This window comes from Nicotiana sylvestris, chromosome 7 (assembly GCF_000393655.2).
Source record: "Nicotiana sylvestris chromosome 7, ASM39365v2, whole genome shotgun sequence".
NCBI classification, from domain to species: domain Eukaryota; kingdom Viridiplantae; phylum Streptophyta; class Magnoliopsida; order Solanales; family Solanaceae; genus Nicotiana; species Nicotiana sylvestris.
The window spans coordinates 126132627-126144840 of NC_091063.1; positions in this window are offsets into that span (position 1 = coordinate 126132627).

Here is a 12214-nt window from a genome sequence, read left to right on the forward strand (position 1 = left end):
TCACTTAGCAATTCAAGCAAAAATCCCCAAGCACCACACTGATTTCAGCAGACTTAAATAGATCCAAAAGACAATGTTTAGTTCAACCTAACCTTATGCTGCAATAAACCCAACAGTCCATACATACAAACAGAGCTTCAACCAATTTACAACACCAATAAGCTAAATTAAAGTACCTATCTAAACTTATAAACAAGATTCAAACCAATAACATAACTGAACAAAATAAGCACATAAAAGAGACTAAACTATTACAGAATTGCATGATCTAAAGAACATAGAACATCATTCAACATGTGTCATGAATTCCATCCTGATTACATGGCTTCAGAATTTTGCACTTCACACGTTAATGAGGTCTAGGAAGTACCTGGTTACAGCAAAAACAATAAAGAAAGTAAGCTTGAAGTTTGGAGGAAAACATCAACAATAGATCAACAACAGCAAATAGTATTAGCTTCAAACTAAACCATTTTCTTCTTGCCAAATCACCAGAAATCGATAAGGAGTTTCCCTTTAACGTTTTTTGAAGAGAAAAGAGTGAAAAAGTTGAAGACTATCACTAGTATTTTTCAGAAAAGTCTCAGCCATTTTTAGTTCTTTTTTTGGTCTCTAATCTCTGCCCATTTTTATTGAAACCAAACCTTATATAGAGGATCGTAGGGAAGCAACCCCTTCCCCAATTTTTCTTTTGTTCAAATAACACCATGAATTTTAAACCCATTTACTGAACTACCAATCCTCTCTTTCCTTGAAGCTTCCCAATCAATTTAAGGGAGACTACCCTTATTAAATTCCCTAAACTACACCTCAAAGGCTTACTAATTACTTTAACATAGCAGACCTTGAACCCATTTAAACAACTAAAAATCCCAAAACCCCCACAATCTTTTGGGCCTTAGTGCTAATGGGCCTGTCTGGATGCAGGGGCAGACCCCAAATCAAACAAAGCCCAAAATAAAGTAATTTTCGGAAGAAGATGAAAATAGGAATAATCCGACTCAACGAAATCAAAAATAACCACAATGAACCAATTCATCTGGACCACAAAATCGTAACAAAATTAAACAGATAAATTAGAAATTATTATTGAGGAATTACATGGATTCAAAGGCCTAACAAAACTAAATCATGTTAAGACGTTTAATGACAATTGACAGACTAAACAACTCTAATGTCAAGCACAAAGAAAGGAAAGCTAAAAATCTTCATTCTTGAAAGAAAAGGATAAGAAGATAAAGAAACGAAGGAGAACGGGTAGACAGAAAAAGGGACAAAGAGAGATAGAAATACCTAATACTCTGGGCGGCCAGACAACTTGGATAACGCAACACCCCGACTTTTTGATTTAAACCAAAATGAGTGTTAAACGACTATTCTTGTGAGAACAAACGACTAACACTCGTTTCAGGCCAAAATTGACTTCAAACATTGGAGAACATGAACCCAGGCCTTTTGCATGATGAATCAATGGCAAGAACAGATCTAGGGTTTTGTTTTTAGATCTGAAATTAAGGGAGACTGGTGGAGATTTTGGGGAAATTGACACCGGCCTAGTGTTTGAGGAAGTATGCGGAGTGTATGGTTGATTTTTGGTGGGATTTGGAGCTTCAACGCCGCCAATGACGAAATCCGGCGGGTGGCAGGCGGTGGTGAAATATGATGATGAAAGAGAAGCTATAATAGGGTCCTAGGTTATTTTAGGGCTATTCAGACAATTATAAATGAAAAGGGGGGACTTTCACGGCCGTTGGATCGACTAAGATGAAGGGCCAGGATCTACTTAACACAAATGAACTCAAAACGACGTAGTATTGCCATATACTACGTCATTCCAAGGGTCTCATTGATTGAAAGCTTGGACCGGGTGTGGGACTGGGTTTTGTGCCTGGAATTCATTTGGGCTTTGTTGAATTGGCTCTAACATCCCTTCTAATTCTCTTTTACTTTTTTCAATTTCCAATTTTTCCTTTTCCTTTTAAAATTAATTAACAAACCAAATTAACTCTCAAATTAAAATAATTTACCAAATTAAGCTAATTACCCATCATAATATTTACAAACATTAATTAACTCCTAAATTAAAAGGAGAACTACAAATTTAAAATTAAAAGGGTAAAAATGCTAAGTGAGCCATTTTTTTGTGATTTTTCATTTTTATAAAACGACTAATTTATTAATTAACCTAAAAATATAAAAATAAACCCCAAATGCAATGCAGAGTATATTTTGTATTTTTCATGATTTAAATAAAACAAACGTGCACAGACAAATGCCAACAATTAACAAAAATCCTACAAAAAATCTACGAAATTGCAAATAATGGAAAATTTATTTTCTTGAATTTATGGGAGTAATTCGTATAAGGTAAAATCACGTGCTCACAGTAATCAGTGATTCGGATCTTCTGGTACATCAGGTTCAAGGAGAATGGGCTACAAATAATACCAAAAATACTACCATACTTGCATCACATACACGAATTGATGAGAAGATTCACAAAGATAGAATTCAAACATGTGCCCTGAATTCAAAATGAGTTCGCAGATGCACTGACCACTTTGGCATCAACGATACAACATCTAGACAAGAATTTCATTGATCCCGTCCTGGTGAGAATCCATAATCAACCTTCTTACTGTGCTCATGTTGAAGAGGAAACGGATGGAAAGCCTTGCTTCCACGACATCATGGAATATTTGGCAAAAGGAGAATACCCGCTTGTTGCATTCCAAAGCGGGGGGGGGCAATATTGAAGAACCCCTGATTTGGGATTGCTAAGGTGTGTCGACGCAAAAGAAGCTTCTAAGATACTTGAGGAGATACATGTTGGGACTTGCGGCCCGCATATGAATGGTTTTGACTTGGCTAAGAAGATTCTTAGGGCCAGTTATTTTTGGATGACCATGGAGACAGATTGCATCCAGTATGTTCGAAAATGCTTCCAATGTCAAGTACATGCCGATATAATAAAAGTGCCGCCAACTGAGCTCAATGCAACAAGCTCACCTTGGCCATTCACCGCCTGGGAAATGGATGTCATCGGTCCGATCAAGCCCGCTGCTTCAAACAGGCACAGGTTTATTCTAGTGGCCATTGACTACTTCACAAAATTGGTAGAGGCCACATCCTACAAAGTTGTAACCAAGAAAGTCGTCACAGAATTTGTTAAGGATCGTATTGTTTGCCGATTCGGAGTTCCCGAGTCCATTATCACTGATAATGCTGCCAATCTCAATAGTGATCTGATGAAAGCCATGTGTGAAACTTTCAAAATCAAGCACAAGAACTCCACAACATACTGATCTCATATGAATGGAGCTGTAGAAGCTACCAACAGGAACATCAAGAAGATACTAAGGATGATGGTAGAAAACCATCAACAATGGCACGAGAAGTTACCCTTTTCCCTATTTGGGTACCGCACTACAGTCTGCACTTCAACTGGAGCAACTCCCTGTGAGCACGTGAATTTTGCCCTATATGAATTACTCCTACAGATTCAAGAAAATAAATTTTTCTCCATTCTTTGCAATTTCGTGGATTTTTGTAAAATTTGTTGTTAATTGTTTGCATTTGTCTGTGCATGTTTATTTTATTTAATTCATTAAAATACAAAATATATTGCATTTGCATTTAGGATTTAATTTTAAATTTTTAGGTTAATTAGCGATTTAGTTGTCTCATAAAAATGATTAAAATCACAAAAATGACTCATTTTGCATTTTTAACTTTTTAACTTTAAATTTTGTAGTTTCTTTCAATATTGGGATTAATTAATTATTGTAAATATTGTTTTGAGTAATTAATATAATTTGGTAGGATAATTTGGTTTAGAAATTAATTTAGGTTTTAATTTTGAAAAGGAAAAGAATTTTCAAAATAAAAAAAAAAAAAGAGAAAAGAGAACTAAAATAAAAAGGAAACAAAATGAAATTGAGAAATTGGATTCCAAGACTCGGAATTGGGCTAGTTATATGCCATGGCCCAAATATTTCCACCCATCCGCCCAATTCCAGTCCCCCTAAACCCGGTCCGTTGTAGCTGGTTCAAAACGTCGTCATTTGGTTCAATCATATCCCAACCGTTGATCTTGCATGATCCAACGGCTGGGAACTTGACTCCCTTTCATATAATAGTGTCTGAACGCCCCCATACCCCTGTCAACCCCCCCTCAGTCTTCTCTTCACCCCTTTGTCTCTCAAAACCCTAGAGCCCGCCACCCCTGAAACCTCTACCATATCCGCCGGCGGCGCCACCTCAGACCAGCCTCCAAACCACACCCTAGAATCCTCTCACCTCCCTCTTCCCAAATCTCTGACCAGCTTCCCTAGAATCCCACCACAAATGCTCGAATGACAGATCTAAATCCAAAATCTAAAAACCTTAAAACCCCCAAATCTACCCGAGTTCACCCGAATAAACCTTCACCAATTTCCCGCTCCCAACACATCCTTGTTTCCCGTAAAATTAGCTCGTCAATGGTGGAGCAGAAGTCCGAAATGCCCTAGGTCTCGCCTTGTGTTCTTTTCTATTTCAGCAAGGTTGAGTGAACCCAAACCGTCATTAATCATTTGTCTTTTGTTAAGGACAATCGATTAATGACCGTCAAAGGTTCACTTTCTTCTTCAAAAGGTTTATTCAAGTTCATGCGGGTTTTTGCTGAAGCAAGTTTGGGATAATCTCTTTGTGTCGATTGTTTTCCATTTGATCTTTTCTTTTGTTTGTTTGTTTATTTTCTGGTTTCTTTCTTCAGAAGATCCGTTTCTTGTTCAATTGCATTACGTCTCTGGTTTTAAGTTCATTAGTTAACTTGTTTGCTAGATTGTTAATAACAACCAGTTTCATAGGGTTTGAGTTGAACTTAGTTTCAATTCGTACGATTTTCTTCTTTCTGCAAGGTTTCATGTTTATATTTGTGAATTAATTCCGAAACTAAGCATTGAGATTGGCCAAGTATAGCTCATCGTCCGCATTAATTCCTGTTTCAAGAGCATTTTTTGAGTTCATATTTATGTGTGAAGGATCTTAGAGTGTAATTGTGTTTGTTGGTTCATTCAAGCATGTTCTAGAATCGTCAGCTTTCTAGTATTTCTGAAAGTTCCATTGTAGGGCTTTGTAGCAGACTAATTCTTTATGATTTAATATGACTCAACAATTGTTTTGAATTTCATTGGTTTTCAATCCAGCTGAAGGTGTCATTTCGTTTGTTTGCTGTTTGTTGTGATTGTGAGAATTCAGAACTTAGGGGGGTAAGTGAATAATTAGGAACTTTAGGAGTAATTTTGAGATTGGTTTGACTTGAAGAATCTTTTAATAACTGATGGGGAAGCTTCCTAAATGGACAGCTGCCCAAAATTGTTAGGGAAAACAGGATGCAAATTGAAAATATCTTAAGGAAATGGACAGCTGTCCAAAAATCAGTTTTAAAAGATGCCCTATGAGGGTATTTTGGGAAAATCTGATTGCCTTGCCTTGGAAGGCAAACAACAGACCCCAGCCTTATAAATGAAGCCTTATTTTCACTCAACACACAGGTTTTACACCCTAGAGATACTGAAAAGAGAAAAAAAATATACTGAATTGGAGAAGTAACTGATTTCCTTCTAAAATTTACTAGAAATGTTGAAAATTGTTTGAATTGGTTTTAGTTTCTTGGTTTTGGCTCTCTGAATCTTTGTTATTCTAGAACTTTCCTGAACATAATTCAAAATTTGTGCATCTGTGTGGAAACCTGGCTCTAATCTAGGTTTAGAAGTTCCGTTTGAACTGCTGGAAGCTGGTGTTTTGGAAGTTTGGGTTGGATTCAATTGTGTAAACACTGTTATATTGCTGCTGATACTGTTCTTCTACTATTGATCCCTCATTTTTCCTATTTTCTTTGTTTTCCAGGTATATTTTGGGAACCATAGACAACATGTGAATGTGAATCTGCACTTTGAATATGAAACACTTGAGATGCAAGTTGTATTTCAAGTTTATTTCTACTATTTCGTCTATTTCCATATTATTAAGTATGTAATCCTATATTATGCATGTTTAGTATAGACCTTTCTCACGTTGCTGAATATCGTAAAGTGAATCTATGTCTACTTGTCGGTTTGATTCTAAGGGAGTATGAGTGTGAGGTTTGGATTCAAATGAATTGAACTTCTCATCATATAGGTTCGAGGTACTGAAATGGTTATTTGGACAATGTGCGCCTTGGAATCACTGTAATAGCTTGTTAATTATACCATAAGTAATAGTGTAATAGTATGTCTTTTCACCTGCGAAATTGTTCTCTTAAAACCAGTTTGTGATTGATTGTTGAACTTACATAAGTTAGTTTGTTCTAGTTGTGCATTCCCATAGTATCCTGTTAGTATGAGGTTTTGGTACCTTTAATTGAGAATTTCAAATTTAGTTTAGTATTTTGTTTAACTGCAGCAGGCTATTTAAATCATGATAGTCTTGGATATTTTTGGTTGACGCCATACTTTCCCTGTCGTCAATTTGGGATTTAGCATGGGCATGCAACAGGCAGTACATCAAGATGGGCCTCTTGGGCTTGTTATGCTACATTGCCGTCTCTTTGGCATATTCCTGGGCCCTTCACGTATTGCTTATCCAGTCGGGCCTGGCCTGTTTGAGGCTATAAGGCTTGCTGTTGGCTTTAGTCTCATCAAATAGTCAAGGGATCAGTTTTTAATATCAACCCACTAAGTATTAAGCTCAATGAACCTTAGATTCAGAATAAAAGATGCGAATTTCTTTAGGTTTTCTAGTTAATTACATCAGCCTTCTTTCGAATCTAAACTTGAGGCGCGCCGTGCCAAATAAAATTTTAAACGCACGACCTTCATTTAATTAATGTGTTTGCTCTTTAGAAACCGAGGCATGCCACTTAACGAAATTCCATGGCCCTCGCACAGTGCAAATGCGTAGTTGCTTTAGGCGCGTATTTAATAATCTACTTTCCTAAACTCGGGTGCACATTTATGTGACCCAAATCCAAATTTCAACGATGTTAAAATATGCCAAAAACCACGGGTGTATTTTTGTGACGTGGTTCGAGACTGAATTTTTAAATAAATAATCCCGTTTCGATTGTCCTTTAATTGGAAAAACTCCCATGTACACCCTCTCGGGGTGTAGCGAAAAAGGAGGTGTCACAGCTCTGGCGACTCTGCTGGGGATCGAACCCATAATCTCTGGTTCAGGGTTCAAGAATTCGAGCTTAGATGATTTGTTATATATGTTATCTAATTTTTATTACATGTTTGGGCCTAATGTGCTAAATGTTGCTTTTACCGCTTTGATATTATCTGAACTATATATAAACTGCTACGAAACCCTTCTCTTCTCTTCTACGGGGATGTGCTCGCTGGTCGAGACTCCTTATTCTATTAGTGTCATACCTTGAAATAAGAAAGAGGCTCGGACAAGTTACTAAGCCGGATGGCCTTTTGGTTCCCGGTACGTAGCCCCCTCCTCGGCTCGAGTTGTCCGCTCGGGTACACAGTCTAGCACACATACCCAGGTTTTTGAACTTAGAATAACTCAGCCTCATGCTGGATCCCTAGTAGGCACGTTTGTTTGCATCACGTGCATTTGACTTTGGAGACTCAACACAGGGGTTAGGTCTGTCTAGGGCAGGTGTACCCGAAATGTAAAGACCATCATGATGCATCTTACTTGCTACTAGTGCATTCATTTTCTTCGGATTTGCATGTTGACCAGTTGATAAGGAAAATTTAGAAAGGTTAATGAGATGGTTGAGAGGGATAAGTGACTATTTTGAAAAACCAATGTCCCAAAACATACCGAAACTCTGCCGAATTTTTTTTAAAAAAGTTGGTTTATTTTTTTAAATTGCCCGAACTACGCCAGTTTGATTCTCATCGGGTGTGGGATACGTAGGCAACCCCCATCGGGTCTGACTGCCTTTTTGTAAAAATAGCCCAAAAAAACAAATTTTTTATTTTTTATGGTTAAGGTGATGCCATTTTTTCAAAAATAGTCGATTGTCCGCAAAAGGACGCTGGAAGGTTGTTTTTTGCAAGAATAGCCACCTTCAGTCTCTTTTTCAATTTTTAGCCGATTAGCGAGCACAGTCTTAAAACCTTTCTCCGGAAGTGCTGAAAGGCCTCATTTGCAAAGCTATTTTTACTTTTGAAATAAAATCTAAAAAAGTGTCAGCTTTGTTTTTGAGTCATTTGAATCGTGATTTTTGCTTAACCACCCTAACAAATGTGCAGAATGAGCACAAGTTAGAATTTGCCAAAAATAATAGTGAACAAGATCCCTTTGGAGTTGCATATGTGGTGGGATGATCTGGGTAAATCGGGACAAGACATGATCAATCTATACTTGGGAGGCCTCACTGGGTTGCTGAAGATTAATCCTAGGGGAGACATCATAAAGGAGTTGGTCATATTCTAGGACCCGACCCACAACGCATTTCATTTCTCAGATTTTGAACTTACCCCAACATTGGAAGAAATAACCGGATATATTAGGGGTCCCAAAGTTCCCTTGAGACCCCAGTACCTGATCGCTCCAAGGGCTATAGCCGTACACAGGTTCCTAGAGTCTTTGAAAATAAGCAGGGGGTTCACAACCCAGACTTGGCAGCTGGTTTTTGTACTTTGCAGTTTATATACAATGGATATGGTCATATAGGGGGTTCAACAAGCCAGAAAACAAAATCTGCAGCAGAGGAAACCACCTTAAGTGGGAAGAACACAAGTGTTTTGCATTTATGTTAGTCTTTTTGGGACTTTTGGTGTTTCCTAGAAAGGATGGGAATATTGACATACGAGTAGTCGGGGTTGTCAGCACTTTGCTTACTCAGGCCAACAGCACCCTTGCACCCATGATAGTAGGTGAAATCTTTCGCGCTCTCACAGCCTGCGAATTCGGAGGAGACTTTTTTGAGCGGTGCAACGTGTTGTTGCAGATGTGGATGATCGAACACATACACCATCGTCCTCAATTTATGAGTTATGGGTCGACAGAGAAAACATGTATGGAGGAATTTTATACGAGGGTTGATGGGATCAGCCTGCCAGAAGGTGTTACAGAGTGGATAGCATGCCTACATTCCATCACTGCAAACCAAATAGAGTGGACATTTGGATGGCTGCCTGTGGATGAGATCATATACATGCCAGCCACTAGACCTCATTTCCTCCTGATGGGACTTAGGAGTATCCAGCCTTATGCCCTATATCGGGTTTTGAAGCAGCTAGGGAGATGCCAAATAGTTCTGAGAGATGAAGATCTTAGTGCCCAAGTAGTCGAGATCGGACCCAACGGTCAGTTTCATGAAGCAGTAGTCCGCCAAATTTGGAGTGAATGTCAATACTGAACAGCAAGTACCTGTGTGCGTGATCGATCGAAGTTTCACCAGAGTACCTGGCTTGGTATAGAAGAGAAATTGAGTTTGGTAAGCCGGCCAAAAGGAATTCGTCGAGGCATCACAAGAACAATGGGCTTGGTTGGCCAAGGAGAATGAGTACAGGGCCACAATAGGAAAGTTGGAGAAACAAGTCAAAGGACTTCAATTCGAGAATAGCTTGCAAGCCGTGGCGGACGAAGGTGAAAAGAAAAAGCTAGCTAAGGAAAATGAGGCTCTTCGATCCCAAATTCAGGAGATGAAAGTGGCGGCAGGGAACCCCGCCCGAAGTGCCAAAGATGAAAAACTTATAGGTAACATGAGGCAAAAAGTGAGTGATTATAGTTTTGATTTGAACAAAGCTGAAAGTGAACTAGTCAGGGATCGAAAACAATTGGCTAAAAATGTGGATGAACGAGCACGCCTGGTTAAGCAGTTGAAAGAGAAGTATGACGATGAGGTCGCGGGGTTAAAGAAAAGAATCGTTGCCGCAGAGAACAAAGTGATCAAGCAGGCGAAAGACTTTAAGACAGAAAGAGAACATTGTTATGCAACATTGGCACAATTAGAAATGGATTTACAACAAGTTCAGATGCAAAATCATGTGGCCAAGCAAACTTTGGAAGCCAGGGCCCAGCAGATCGGGCGTTTGTTAAAAGAAAAAGAATTAGAACCATAGCCGATTACATTGTTGTGAAGTGCCAAGCCTGTGAGGACATGACTCGCACCACCTTCTTCGCGGCAGCGATGACATTTGTTAAACAAATAATAAGTGAATTGGATCGACTTCAAAGGGATCTTGCATATAAGCCGACGGCGAGACTGAATGATGCCTCGCGGGCAGCATTAATGTATTCATGATTTTTCATTCGAGTCTGTATTTCCTTTTCCGTTAGAGTCTGTCAGTTGTTTTGAGTTTGTATTTTCTTTCTGCTGGAGTCTGTCAGCTATTTTCGAGTCTAAATTTTCTCTTGTTGGAGCATGATAGTTTATATTCGGAGTTTGTATTTGGTCTTTGCATCAGAGTCTGTTAGTTTCTTTTAGAGTCTGTTGGTTTTGAGTCTTTGTAATTAAAGCATTTGCTTTTTTATAAAAATTGAAAATCCCAAAATGTTTTATTTTCACAGTTATCTCCCAGAACTACGCTCGGTCTGATTCATGCGGGGTCATGATACATAGGCAATTTCCATAGGATTCGACCATAACCAAAAGAAAAGAAAAGAGGAAAACAAGAGAGAAAAGAAAAGAAAAGAGAGAAAAAATATAAGAAAACCAAGAGAAAGAAACAATGGCAAAAGGGAAAAAGTAAAGGCCAGAATGAAGAGAGAGAAAAGGCGGAAAAGAAAAATTGCAAATGGAAATAAGGAAAAGCCGGGATGACGCAAGCAGCCGATCAAATAAATAATAGAAACGGTTAACTTGTTAGGTGCATTCATTCCCCACAATGTGCAGTTACCAATTTGTTAAAGCCCTAATCACTAACAAGGTTGTTTTTGATATACTGAGTCCAGGCAGGTGGTTAGTTGATTGGCATTCTGGCAACTCACCCATACAACACCCAATCAAAAGACAAGCTGAACATAGCCAACCAAGAATCGGAGACAAGTATTGTTGATCCGTCAAAAGAGGTGGAAGAATTGGATGTTAATACGATGAAGGAAGAGATGTATAAGTTAAAGAAGCAAATGGCTGAAATGTACCAGGCCTAGGCAAAGGGTCATCCTCCACCAGTTTATCCCGCCAACCCTGGTTATATACCACCATCGGCCCAACCTTAGGAGCCTCCCATTGTGAACTCATCTCCAGCCTTTTGCCTCTACCAACAATGTTATGGCACCACTTCCCATACTTCTCAAGATCGACTACCCAAATAAGTCCCATACCGTCCTCCACCAGTCACGCCCGTCTTTGTGGCACCTCCACCTGCTGCATTACATCGGTCTTCCAGTGAGCCTCTACTCCAGACTCACGACAACCAGTATTATCCCCCTGAGCCTACCTTTAAAGCTCCAGAACCGTATTCTTACACCCCTCATCTTGATCTCCCAGCAGAGACCAAGAAGCCACCCAAAAATCCCTAACATGAGGAGATGATCAGAAAGGTCAAAAGCTTGGAACAATCGTTCAGAGATATGAGGGGTTTGGGAGGTCAAGTAAGCATGGTCTATAAGGATTTATGTCTGTTCCCAGATATTTAGTTACCAGCAGGGTTCAAGATGCCTAAGTTTGATCTGTACGATGGTCATGGTGACCTAGTAGCACACTTAAGAGGATTTTGCAGTAAGATGAGAGGGGCAGGCGGATGAGATGAAATATTGATGGCATATTTTAGCCAAAGTCTGAGCGGATCGGCATTGGAATGGTATACCAGACAAGATCATAATAGGTGGTACACATGGGACGATTTGGCCCAAGCCTTCGCCTGTCATTTTCAGTACAATCTTGAGATTATCCCAGACCTCTATCATTGACAAAGATTGAGAAAAAGCCTGGTGAGAGTTTCAGGGAATATGGATTCCGCTGGAGGGAGAAAGTAGCAAGGGTTGACCCTCCGATGAAAGAAAGCGAGATGGTTAATTATTTCTGGCAGGCCTTGGAGCCCACTTATTTCGGTCATTCGGTGTCAGCAATGGGCAAGTCCTTTAATGAGGTTGTAAAAATGGGAGGCATGGTAGAAGAGGGACTCAAGTCTAATAAAACCATGAGCTACTCAGCAGTTAAAGCAACCACCCAGGCCATCCAAAACGGTATTGGGGGTGTACTCGGGAAGAAGAAGAAAGAGGATGTTGCGACAATTGAGTCATGATCTTGGGTCGGATCTAGGGGCCCTTCACT